Raw genomic sequence first — 12785 nt, 5'->3', positions numbered from 1 at the left:
GAATAATCGTCTCAAGCACCAAAACACCAAATTATAACATAAACAACTTGCCCATCATGTTTTATAAATTAAGTATAAATCAGCATTACAATTGTTATCAGCAGTAAGAGCTAAATTTGAACTGAAGTTGCCTACCTCGTATCTGGGGACACAGTTAGGTTTATGGAATTGGTAGGTCATATTGATAAAATGGTTAGATTGCAAACAAATGCTATGTCTTTCAAAGTGTCAATCTTATCAAAATGTAGTTATAGATTTGTGACAATACTAATAAAAGTGTACAACTCATATTAAGTCAAATTCCCCAAGTAAAAAGTGTTGAATTCTACTTCAATACAGTTGTGATGATCCATATATTGTATCAATGGCTTGAAATAAGTATGTAATTGCATTTGAATCACTTTGGAGATATTTAAGCATTGCCATCTAAACTATCCTCTAAAGATTAATCGGGGATGCCATGTTAATACGGTAGCGTTCTTTCTCAGGTATTTTCAACTTTGTGCGTGCTTGCAAACAAACCGCTGAATCTCCTTCCTGATCCCAGAGTGTGTCCGATCAGCTGTCAGGGGAGGATTAAACATGGCACTAATGCTGGAGCCACAACACTCTGAGCTACAGGCCAGCAGATGTGGCACTCCTTAAATTACACTCTAGACCTAATGACCTAGATTGCTGCTGTGTGGGCGCGCTGGCTGCATCGCAATCTCTCCCCCTGCACTCGCACAAAGAGCCGGGGAGATGCTACTGTGGTGATTGCGTGAACTTAAGAGGTGTGTGGTGATTCAAATTCAAATGGCTATTAATTAGCAAATTGTGATTTCCAAATTATTTTTGAATTTGTATCAAAGAGAAAGCATATAATCTGCAAAATTTATGTAAAAAAATCTTTAAACTGCAAAGTCTGCAATACAAAATTCAACTAAAAAGCATGTGATTGTTCTCTCAATCACAAATTCTCATGGACATGGACTTAAAAAAGGTGCAGTATGTAACTTTTCTGTTGGATACATCACCTGCTTGTCTCCATGGAGATGTTATCGTGTAGGCTGGAATTTACAGTGTGTCATTGAAAAGCATACACTTCTTTTTTTTTTTAAAGGTTTTATTGCTAAATGAAATCCCTTGACAACCGTGTGTTCTTACTGTGAGCTTAGAGACGTTTAATGCCATACTGTGGAACATTTCAAGCAAAGCTATATCATCTTTGTGGAAACAAGGCGGCAGTGGACAAAGTGCACCTTAAGATATGTATATAAAAGAAATGACAATTATAATATTTGACAGAACTTTTTTTTTTTCCTTCTTCGTTTGATCCACCCTACTTTAACTGTCATTGTTTGAACAGAAAGAAAAATGTAATTGTGATATCATAGCTGAATCTCAATTAGCAGATTTAAATTGTAAAGCGTCACACAAAACCCTTATCTTGACGGCTAAGCTGCTAAAACTGCTCAAAGCTACAGTGATCCTTTCAATATTTGGATATGGGTTTAGCTTTGCAGAGTTGTTAAGGGAGGGAAAACAGCCAGCGTTGGCAGACAAGCTGAGAGACGTAGCCCGCTTCCTTTTAGACCCCGGCTTCAAACTCCCCTCTCTCTTCCTGGATCAACAGATTAGAGGATTTTCCAATGCGTGTGCGATTAAATGGGTCCGATATAGTCCCTGAGTCTTCCCTTGCATATAGTCACAATCTTGACACATGCCAGCCATCGCTAGATAGTCCATATCATTACCTGGAATAGCTAAGGCAGTCTGTGCTATGCTGCAATAGCCACCAGTGTTGTCACGGACGGCAATTTATTCCAAAATCTAGGTCATGTCACTGGAAAACTGTTGCAGTGGTGGAGGAAAAAAAGTTCCAGAATGCGTTACCAGTAGAGGTGGAACGATTTGGGGAAAAAATTATCTAATTGGAATTCTTCTGACAAGTACTGTGATTAGATTTGTGATTAGATTTTTTTTTAGAAGATAATTTGTCCTGAAGAATTGACAAAAAGACTGAAATATAAACTGACCAACACATTTCAGAGCAGTGCGCACAGATCTTAACTACAGGGTTAGCAGTTTTTGTGTAGAATAAGCAGATTTTGTCGTTTGTGGAAGACATTATGAAACGATTGAGTCCTTTCAAATTCTGATTTTGATTTGACTGTGATTTATCTTGCAGTTTTAATTACCGGACTGACGTTAGATGGGCTAGCCAAACCAAAAATGTCAATTCAGTTTGCAAAATTTCTATAGTTAACCTTACTATTCAAGTTGCTAGTTTAGGGGCACTTCACACTAGAACTCCACAGGGAAATCTGCTAAATCAATTTAAGATTTGCTGATGTTAGTGTGAGACAGATGACCCAGAAATTAATAGTATGTTTCAATTCACACAATTCTTGATTTCTTTGCTTCGGCCACCAGAAATGTGCAAAAATCTGTCTGTAAATGTCGCAGTTGAGGTTTAAGTAACGCAAAAACAATGAATGTAATGTAACAATAACCAACATATCGTGATATCATATCATCAAAAGACTCACAATATATCAAATCACAAGTTCCTTTGCTTAAATGCATGGTTTTATAGTAGCAGCAGTTAAATAAACATCAAGAACTACATATCCCATGATTCATTTCAGGGCAGACAACACGAAGATATATGTTTTTTACTTGCATTCTTGGGATTATGATGCAAATAATTCACACCAAAATTTTGTCAGGGTATTTTAAAAGCAAAAAAGTTTCCTATCTCCAAAAATATCGTACTGAAAGATTTGGATATCGTTACATCCCTAGTGTAGAATAAACTTAACTCGATTTAGAATGACTTAGAATAACTAATATTGAACTCCACAAATAAAAATATATTGGGGTGGTATGACAAATCACCAGCTAAAACTCATTTGTTATTAAAAAAAAAAAAAAAAAAAAAACGCCACAGGCTAAAACGTGGATCACCTTTAGTTGTCAGAAACCATAAAAAAAGCATAATGATAGTATTAAAGCTAACATTGACTGCCCTGCAATCTACCCAACATAAAACTATCCAGCGCAATAAAAAGCTAATAAATCTGTATGAATTGTGCGCTGATGATAACTTAAACGTGCGTTATACGGCAATAAAGATAAGACCAGTGCCATAAGAAAGCACAGATTCCTAGCACCTCTCGCCGCCAATAGTTATGAGCTTAACGCGGTGATGTCATTACTGTAACAAGATCCAGCGGCGACTAGTATTGACTTTGCCTGTGGAGGACTTCCTGCGGAGCCAAATGAATATTTACGTAGAGATCCATTTGTATGCTAAAGGAGAGAAAACAGAATTTGGACGAAGGTGTGAAAACGCCGAGCTAAACCCGCAAAGCCTCTCCAAAGGGGGGGGCAGAGCCATCGTCAAGTAGGAAGTAAAACTCTTAACGCTACAATGTGTTGCTAATTTCCACATGCTAAAGAGCTAGGGCATGATTACGGAGTTGGTGTTCTTTCGTGTTTTACATAATTGGGATCTGTGAGGACGCGCAAGGCTTGTCTGCTGGTTTATCAGGAGGTGCATGTGCGAGAGAGGCTATAATTACATTTTGGCTGCAGAACGATCATACGCTGCCAGTGAAGATTTTTGAATTAGATAACAGATGATGGGTATGGGAGCCAGCTTTTTATCGTAATAATGAAGTATTCCAAGTATAACATTTAAATTTGTGACAGGGATATGGTGGTGGAAGAAATATATTGATTGGAGCTTCGAACTGAAACAAGTAGGGATGGAACAATATCCAAATCTCACAGTACAATAGCGATATTTTGGAGAGGCTTATATAATTGTAGATAGGACACGTTTTTGCTTTTAAAATACCTTGACAAGATTTTCGTGTGAATTATTACCGTCATAATCCCAAGAATGCAAGTAAAAGACATATTTCTTCATGTTGTCTGCACTGAAATGAATCATGGGAAATGTAGTTACCTATGTTTATAAGCTGTTGCTACTATAAAACCACGCATTTAAGCAAAGAAACTTGTGATTCGATATATTGTGACAGCCCATATTACTACTGAGAGACCTCTGACGATACTATATCACAACATTTCGGGTACTGTTACATCCCTAGAGCCACACTAAGAGTACAAAAAGTACACAAATATTAAAAAAGGCTGATATTGTAATGTAAACAAAAGTATAACGAGAAATGGGGATACAATTTTAACTGTCCTGTTCTGATTTTTTCCATGTATTTGAGCAAAATATGTCTTTCCCCAGTACTGATATATTGTAAAAGCAGCTCTTTTGGTCAAAGTAAGTCAGTTTTGTGCTGACAGTATATATTTATAAAGCGCTTAAATGTCAAAAAATCAGGAAGCGCTCGTTAGCATGCCAGCTGTTAACTTTACGGTCACAGCAAAACTTCGGTCTGTTCTCTGAGAGTTGTGAAAAGTGCTTATAAACTCATCATGGTGAGTAAATACGATGCTTGGATTGCATACGGTAAGTGAGGAACAACTTTGGACCACTGCAAACAGTTTTTCAAGAAGTTTAAGACAATTAAATTCTGTTACAGCGCCTTTAACAACAAGCAGTTGACTACAAAATAAAACTGACAGTCTAAACAGCGCGTTACAGACATTTTGCTAAAGAAAAAACAAAAACAAAGCACCATGATAAAACAAGACTAAACCACAACATTTTGAAACTTTGCCAAGAACTATCATTAAAAACCCTAATTGGACATGTTAAGTGCCATTATGTTGTGTTGTTACATTACACATCATTACAATTATGCTAAATTATACACAATCATCTCCAATCTAATGTGCTCCCTATTATAGACATCTGTATTTGACAGTAATGATTGATCTGGCTCTCTGACTCACATAATGCCATCTCTATGGGGGCTGCTGCGCAAACTGCGAGCCGGGAGAAATATGCCATCAACACTTGACACATCAGCGACTATTATACGAATATTAGGGCGATTTCTCGTTCGGCATCTGCTCCGCGTAACCCATGCAGCGTCCATCACTCTGATTTACAACCGCTGTCTGTGCCGTGGGGTGCGTGTGCGTGCGTGTGCGTGGGGAGACGTGTGGTCCCGGAGCGTGAACGATGCCAGGCGCGCAGACAAGACGATCAATCCGCTCAAGTTCAGACGTGCTCGGGGCCTAACCGCTGTGTCGCCGCGGTGCTTCGAGTCGCCTTGGATGTGGGCTCACTGCCTCCAGCACCACGGACAGCACCACCGGCAGCTGTAGCAGAGGCCAGCTGCGCGCACTGAACGAGTCTTTGACACCGAACGCTCCGACTGTCTCTTTAAATCAATGCAATTCTATGATGAATTTTGGAGGGGGGTGCTGTATTCTTCCTTTGACACCTCCCTTTTACGCTCGATTTTTTGTCTATCCCCTTGCAACACCCTTAATCTGGTGTTACGGATCTACATTTCGAGCGTCGACTCCTATACTGCAAGTTTATGGTTACTAAACGGAATAGTTAAGTATTTGAACGCGTTTCTCGTAGTATCTAGATCAATGGCCAGTGACAGCGAGCACATGGCGGCTGTTTCTAGTACAACACACTGACACACATCTGGGCTCGTCCTATATTTTCATCCATTCATCTCCGAAACGCGATAGAAACTCTACACGAGTCCATCCTTTACGCGACGGGTAATCATATTCCAAAAAATATGAGGGGGGGAGGTGAAGGAAGGAGCTACTTACCGGGGTTTTATCCTGCTGGCTCGGGACTCCATTGCCTTCCGCTGCTGCTAATGGTTTCATAATGAACAAATGTGCACCGGGCTAAAATTAAGCATCCCTATGAGCTCCACTATGCTACGGCGTGCACTGCCATGTCCGTGCCCCGCCTGTCCCTCTCCTCTCTTCGGCCACACTCCTGCTTGCACTCCGGTGTGACTGCTGCTTGCTTCCCAAAAAAAAAAAAAAAAAAAAAAAAAAAAAAAAAACCGCCCCCGCTGCAGCTTCCAACACGAGCAGATCCAACAAAAACGTGCCAAAACGTGACCGTAAATCCAAAAGGCGTAGACGTGCCCCGTTCCTTTTACTTGACAATCACATTCGGAGCTCGGGAGCAGCAGTGGAGGAGGCAGCAACGCGATAACATGGTGCAAAAAGAAGAAGAAGCGGCGAGAATCATGGCTGCCAAGACTTTCACTCACGTTTGCGTCCTCTCTGCCTCCGTCTCCCAAATCCCTTCGTGCAAAAGTAAGATTCGACAACGTCTTTACGCACGGTGTAATTGATTGGGACGAGCCCGGAGCGCACACGGAGCGTCTGCGCGGCGAAGACAGCGGTTTGTTTGGGAGCCAGCGCGGAGGGAAGCGTGTGTGCGTAAGCGGGGTGAGATGTGTGTCAGGGCTGCTGCTGGAGGAGGAGGAGGAGGAGGAGGAGGAGGAGGTGCAGCTAGGGGTGGGGAGGGAGGGGGGTCGATGGGGGCTTGGAGAGGACCCGCGTAACGATAACTAACCTGGATATTTTAGGAAGTAGGCTATAACTACAGGTAGAATATTCGCTTTATTATAATATTCAAGTACACAAGCTGCTCTGTATGTTCCAAAAAACTTACCAATTACACGGGGAATAAATGCATGGATGTGATTGGCTGACCGCTGAGACACTTTCCTTAGTCCCGCCCATGTATTTTGTCAATTGGCTGGTGTGTTGAAAGATTAGCTAATGAAGTGACAATACACCGATAAACCTTATGATCTCTCCAAATTGATTTTAATAAATTTATTGTCACTTTGAGATTATAAAAAGAGATGACTACTGTAGCTGTATGTATGTATTTGTCACCAATAACATTAATATTGACAATGTAATTAACCATTAGGGCTGGGTATCATTAAGAAGTTGCAGATACAATACATACCTCGATACAGTGAACTTTTGATTCAATATGATATATTTCAAATCGATTTGATACCGTTCAATAAAAAATAAAGGCTAAATCATGGCTATGATATTAAAAGTCTTTGTTAAACCACTTTTTGTGCAAAGTTAATATGAAAAACACCCATTTTACTCATCAAAAAAGTGAAAATGTGAAATGTGTTGCATAAAAGAGTTTCCTTCCTCTCAACAAACAACAAAACTGTAGCGCTGTAACAAAATAATTTAGTAAAACACACCAAAAAATACTCTTGGCGATATATAGATTCAGCAGCCCACGATATCGATTCTGTATCATCACATTGAACGATACGAATATGTCGATATTTTTATATATTTGCACGCCTCTATTAACCATATAAAATGGATATGCTCACTTTGAGAAAATATGAAGATACATCAACTATTGTGGAATTTATTTAGCTAAATTTTATAGCAATGGTGTGTTGATAATGTAACCTGTCATCATTTATTTAAGTCATATTCCCTTATGAATTGTTCAAAAACATTACATCATTTACTTAATTACTTCAACACAACACACACACACATTACTTGTATAGAAAATAGCACACAAAAAAGCAAATGTCACCCACTCACATTACATCATTTATGGTCGTCAACATTCAAATCGCACCTCCCCTGGGTTTACACGAAACGCACCATTAGCAACTATTCTCCAAGTCTCCGCCGTCCAATAAAATTGACGCTTTGATGCCACCACTACAAGGGCTGTCTGAAGCAAAAATAACAAGGGACTGGTGGTGGGAGAGAGAGATAGAAAGAGAAGGGGGGGCTTCAACACCAGCTGATACTGTCAAGCACTGCGAAGGAAAGAGGGGATGGAAAAAATCAAAAGGTAGTGAAAGATGGAGGACGAGATAGAGTGTGAAAAGCAGATGAGTGCTAGTAATGCTATTATCGCACTGGCTTCAGCATGGAGCCCGGTTGGCATGGTAACCGCGATGAAGGAGAGACATTTCCTGGCACACTCTGAGCTGAGAAGACAAGCATCGTCCCTCTTGAGAAACAGAGGGATGAGGGGAAAAAAAAAAAAAAACTAAAAGAAAAGAAAATGGACAGGGTAGATTGACAATGTGAGTCTAGCGTTAGGGATGATGTCACTCTTGTCAGTCAGCTGGAATAACCATGGCAACTCAAAGGAGGGGAGTGGGTTGGGTCACGTGACTTGCTTGCAACCCCCCCCTTTACTCGCACGCACTCATCCTTTGGGGCCTTTGGTTGCCGCGGCGACGGAAGCAGCGAGGGGAGGGGGGTGCAATGAATGAGTAAAGAGACAGAAGTGCCATCCTCTCCAGCGTCTCTACAGCTGGACTACAAAGGGTTTCCATTAACACAAATTAAAATATATATGAATAAATAATGCACTGCTTATTGTCTCTTTGCGAGATGAAAAACAAAAGGGGCCGAAAGGAACAATACCCAGATATGGGCATGGAAGTGAGGTGAGGACACTCACTTATGAAAACCTGATAACTGGTCCCATTTATCACACTAAAATTTCGAAACTCGATTTTGATATTAATAGGGTTACGATACAATACATACCTCGATACATAAGCCATGATGCTATACATATCTTATGATTTGTTACAATTCAGTACGATAAATTTTAAATCGATTTCATACGATTCGATAAAAAATAAAGGCTAAATCATGCTTTGACTCTAAAAGTTTTTGTTAAACCACTTCTTGTGCAAAGTTCATATGAAATACGTCCATTTTAATCATCAAAACAATGAAAATGTAGCACTGTAACAACATAATCTAGTAAAATATACTAAGAAATACTCAATATCGATACTGTATCATCACATTAAACAATACGATATGTCAATATTTCAATATTTTTGCGCACCCCTACATATTAAGGAACGCACTTGATACACAATACTGATTCTGATAACACAAAGACAATTAAAAACACAGACAATAAAATGTAATTTTTCGTAATTCAATATTAAATCTTAGTACTTTCTTTCATATTCCCATGTGGTTTTATATCTGTGTAATCCCTCAGTGGTCCAGGTAGGTTCCAAAGTGGTACATGGTCTTATACTTGTTCTGATACAGCTCAAAATCATTCTAAAGCTATTCAGGAAAGGTTCATTTCTGTCCTGTCATTTAATGAGTGTTCAAATGCGTATCTAGTTTCGATACTAGTTTTAACATAGATTAGAGTCTGATTTCCGATTGACAACACTAATAAAAGTAAACTCACTCATTTAGATCAGCAGCAACGATAAACTGGGTCCCTACACCACCGTCTAGCTCATGTTGTTTTGTTTTGGTCTGCTATGTGAAAATGAAAGCAAAATCAAAACTGGAGCTTCAATGTGCTTTGACCTGCTGCAGAACTGGAGAGTGATCTGAGAGGTTTTGGGGCAAAGATGATTTAAATCTGTTTATTAGCGCACTCTAAATTCTCTGCGCATGTAAATGTAGTGACTGTGAAAGCTAAGGACAGCAGTCAGGGCATAAGAAGTGTAGTTTAGTTCATTATTAGAAAGCAGTACGCTACAAGAAAGCAATAACAGCTGTCATAGCATACAGTGTAATGCGAGAGAGGATGTAAACAAAGCGGACTGGGCATTTGCCTGTCTAGACATCAATTTACATGACATTATCGGACAACAGTGACCAGGAAGGAAGATGGAAACAATAGAGTGACAAACATCTAAAGCCCATTAAGATTATACTGGTGAAAGCAGGTATCAAAGCCTCTTATCATTCATCTTTTTAGCTATAATTTAGTCATTCTTATGGATTGCAATGCTGGCGCGTAGACATTCAATCACACTTTTCAGATTCTTTCCCAGACGGCAACTAGGGGGAACGATATTGACAAAAATGTAAATCTTAATGTTCAGACAATTTCCAAAATGTCTTGGCTAAGGTTCAATTCTAGCACAAAATGGAATGGACCACAAAAAAAAAAAAAAAAAAAAAAAAAAGAAATATCAAGTAATACCCTTGTTTGGGATACTCGATATTCAAATTTTGCTTATTTTCAAGAAAACAATTACAATTATGGCTGGGTATCATTCAGGAGTTGCCGATACGATACATATCTCAATACATAGGCCGCGATACAATACATGTCTCGATACAGTGCATTTTTAGTTCGATACGATATATTTCAAATCGATTCAATACGGTTCAATAAAAAAATAAAGGCTAAATTGTGGCTGTGACACTAAAAGTCTTTGTTAAACCGCTTCTTGTGCAAAGTTAATATGAAACACAAACATTTTAATCATCAAAGCAGTGAAAATGTCAAATGTGTCGCATAAACAAGTTTCCTTCTTCTTAACAAGCAACAAAACTGTAGCTCTGTAACAAAATTATTTACTAAAATATAACAAAAAATACTCTTGGTGATATACCGATACAGCAGCCCACGATATCGATACTGTATCATCACATTAAACCAGACGCTTCTGTCTCTTTTGATGACATATGCTCGATATTCAAATTTTGCTTATCTTCAAGAAAACAATTACGATATTGTCAATGTTTACGATATGTTTCACTCGTCTAACCGTAAGCATCAGCTGAGTAGAAGCTGTAGAAGCCTTTAAAAAAAAAAAAAAAAAAGTATAAAGAGTATAAAGCGTGTGAAAGATATAGACCTCTGGAATGAATGAATTATGCATTAAATTTTGTTTGTTTTAATTTATATTGAGTCTATTATATATACAATAATACAATAAGTCGTAAGTGAAATTGTAAATGCAAACTTGCTGTTCATACGCTGCTTTTCGTTCTTGGAATTCTGTCATTGTTTAAAAGGATTAGGCATTATAAGTACTTTTTACTTCAGCCTAAACTCTTTCAGTCATGGGTTTGTAGTCTATGTTTTGCTTTGTTTAGTTTTATAGAGCTGCAAAATGACCGAATAAAAAATTAAATATAATAAAAAACTACCACTGCATTCAAAAATTGTGTGTAAAATATGAAATTTCTGTAATCCATTGATAATTCTGTTCCATTGCTACGACTTATTCTAGTCAAAAGCATTGTTCTAGGAAAGAAAAAAAATTGTAGTGACAGTATCTACAATCACATTTAGAAATCAGACCAAAAATAAATCGATCTTGCAGCCATGTAATTTAATACCAAAATGCATTTGAGAAAGCTTAATGCAATATAGGTCGACTGCCAAACGTTATATTTTTATTGCCTGTGCTTTGGGGGTGGACCTTATTGTCACAGTAAATAAAGAGCTCGCCTAGACAATACCTAGCTCGCATCTGCAGTCAAAGCGATTGGGGGAGAGAATAGGAGAAAACGGGGTGGGGGTTACGCGGGGGGTGTGAAGGGACCCGCTGGAGACCCGGTATGACATCACCCTTTCCTGCCCCGCGTATGATGTAATGCCTCCAAAACAAGACGAGAAGGGATAAAAGCTCAGGTGGTTTGGCGCGCTCGCCGGGTCATTAGCCGAGTATCGCCGGGGGGCCACGCCGAGTAGTAGCATCATTACATCACCGCGGTAACCGGGTCACGTCTGGGGAATATCAGACCTCTTACGCTCGGCCCCGCCCCCTTCCTCCCCAAGCCATGGATCATTTTCGTACCGACTCATCACGAGAAGGAAACGAAAATGCGACAATTGATCTTGGACGATTGTGACAGTGACGCGAAAAAGGCCAATAGAGAATAGCATTAATGCACTCTAAATCGCCGAGTTAGCTAAACGCATGAGCAGAGATGGTGGGTGAGTAAGTAAAGAGTGGGGGGGGGGGTGGTCTCATCTGGCATTTGTAAACAGTCTCTCGAAAAATGGAAAGGCAAGGCTAGGCTAGGTACGGTCGGACTAGCTGAAGCGTACAGCATTAGCGTTGTAAAAAAACTCATTAGCCTACGGGATGGAGCGTCCGACATGCACAGCTACTCAATACAAGGAGGTTTAAAGTCAAGGTGAGCACGGGCTGCAAAATAAATCAACCATTGCAGCATAGTTTCGTATAATCAGTGTTTTTGAATTTGTGAAAAGATTGCGATGCGTACAAACCGGGGTCACTGTCCTTGGCGAAGACTATGCAACGCTGGTGTTTTTTTGGTTTGTTTGTTTGTTTGTTATTTTCTTTTCAAGAGCAATGATTTTAGTTTGGCCAATTAATTTGAAAAGGCATTCAAAGATAATTTCAGTTTCAAATAAAAACGGCAAAGGGTCAAGAGTAGTGCGAACGTAGGTTTGTCACGTTATCGACTTGTTCAATGTATTAGAACCATTGTAAATGTAGAACTTACTTGTAGAAACAGTCAAAATCTCATGACCGTTATTGCAACTTCTTGACATGAAAAGTAAATGTAACACACTGATACAGTCCAAAAATATTGAAATATAGATATATCGCACTGTCAAATGTGATGATAAAGTACAGATATCGTGGGCTGCTGTATCGATATATATATGTTTTTGGTATATTTTGTTAAATTATTCTGTTACAGTGCTAAATTTGTTTGTTTAAAGGACGGAAACTTTTTTATGCGACACATTTGACATTTTTACTGTTTTGATGGTGTGTTTCATGTTTCATATTAACTTTGCACAAGAACAAAGACTTTTAGTGTCACATCAGCATTATTTATCCTTAATTTTTGTTGAACCGTATCAAATTGATTTGAAATATCGAATCAAAAGTGCACTGTATCGAGATATGTATCGTATCGTGGCCTATGTATCGAGGTATGTATCGTATCAGCAACATCTCAATGATACCCAGCCTTAGCTACCAAGCCAATTAATTTTGAATACTGGACATGGTATTAAGCATAGACTGTCCATATAAATGATCACAGCTAACCCGCCACGTTCCAAATAGGAAGTGAGCATGGGTGCAATTTAGATTTTTTTAAAC

The 12785-nt window shown here is 39.0% G+C and overlaps 1 protein-coding gene across 2 annotated transcripts in view; it reads right to left on the bottom strand.

The window, feature by feature from the left end:
• Positions 1-12785, bottom strand: part of rapgef2b (Rap guanine nucleotide exchange factor 2b) — a 259059-nt gene that overhangs the window by 64863 nt on the left and 181411 nt on the right. The window lies entirely within an intron of this gene.

Source organism: Boleophthalmus pectinirostris, unplaced genomic scaffold (assembly GCF_026225935.1).
Source record: "Boleophthalmus pectinirostris isolate CB_2022bp ecotype Guang Dong unplaced genomic scaffold, ASM2622593v1 HiC_scaffold_23, whole genome shotgun sequence".
Classification (NCBI taxonomy): domain Eukaryota; kingdom Metazoa; phylum Chordata; class Actinopteri; order Gobiiformes; family Gobiidae; genus Boleophthalmus; species Boleophthalmus pectinirostris.
Note: the sequence above shows the minus strand (reverse complement) of the source record. Positions and strands in the feature narration are given on the sequence as shown.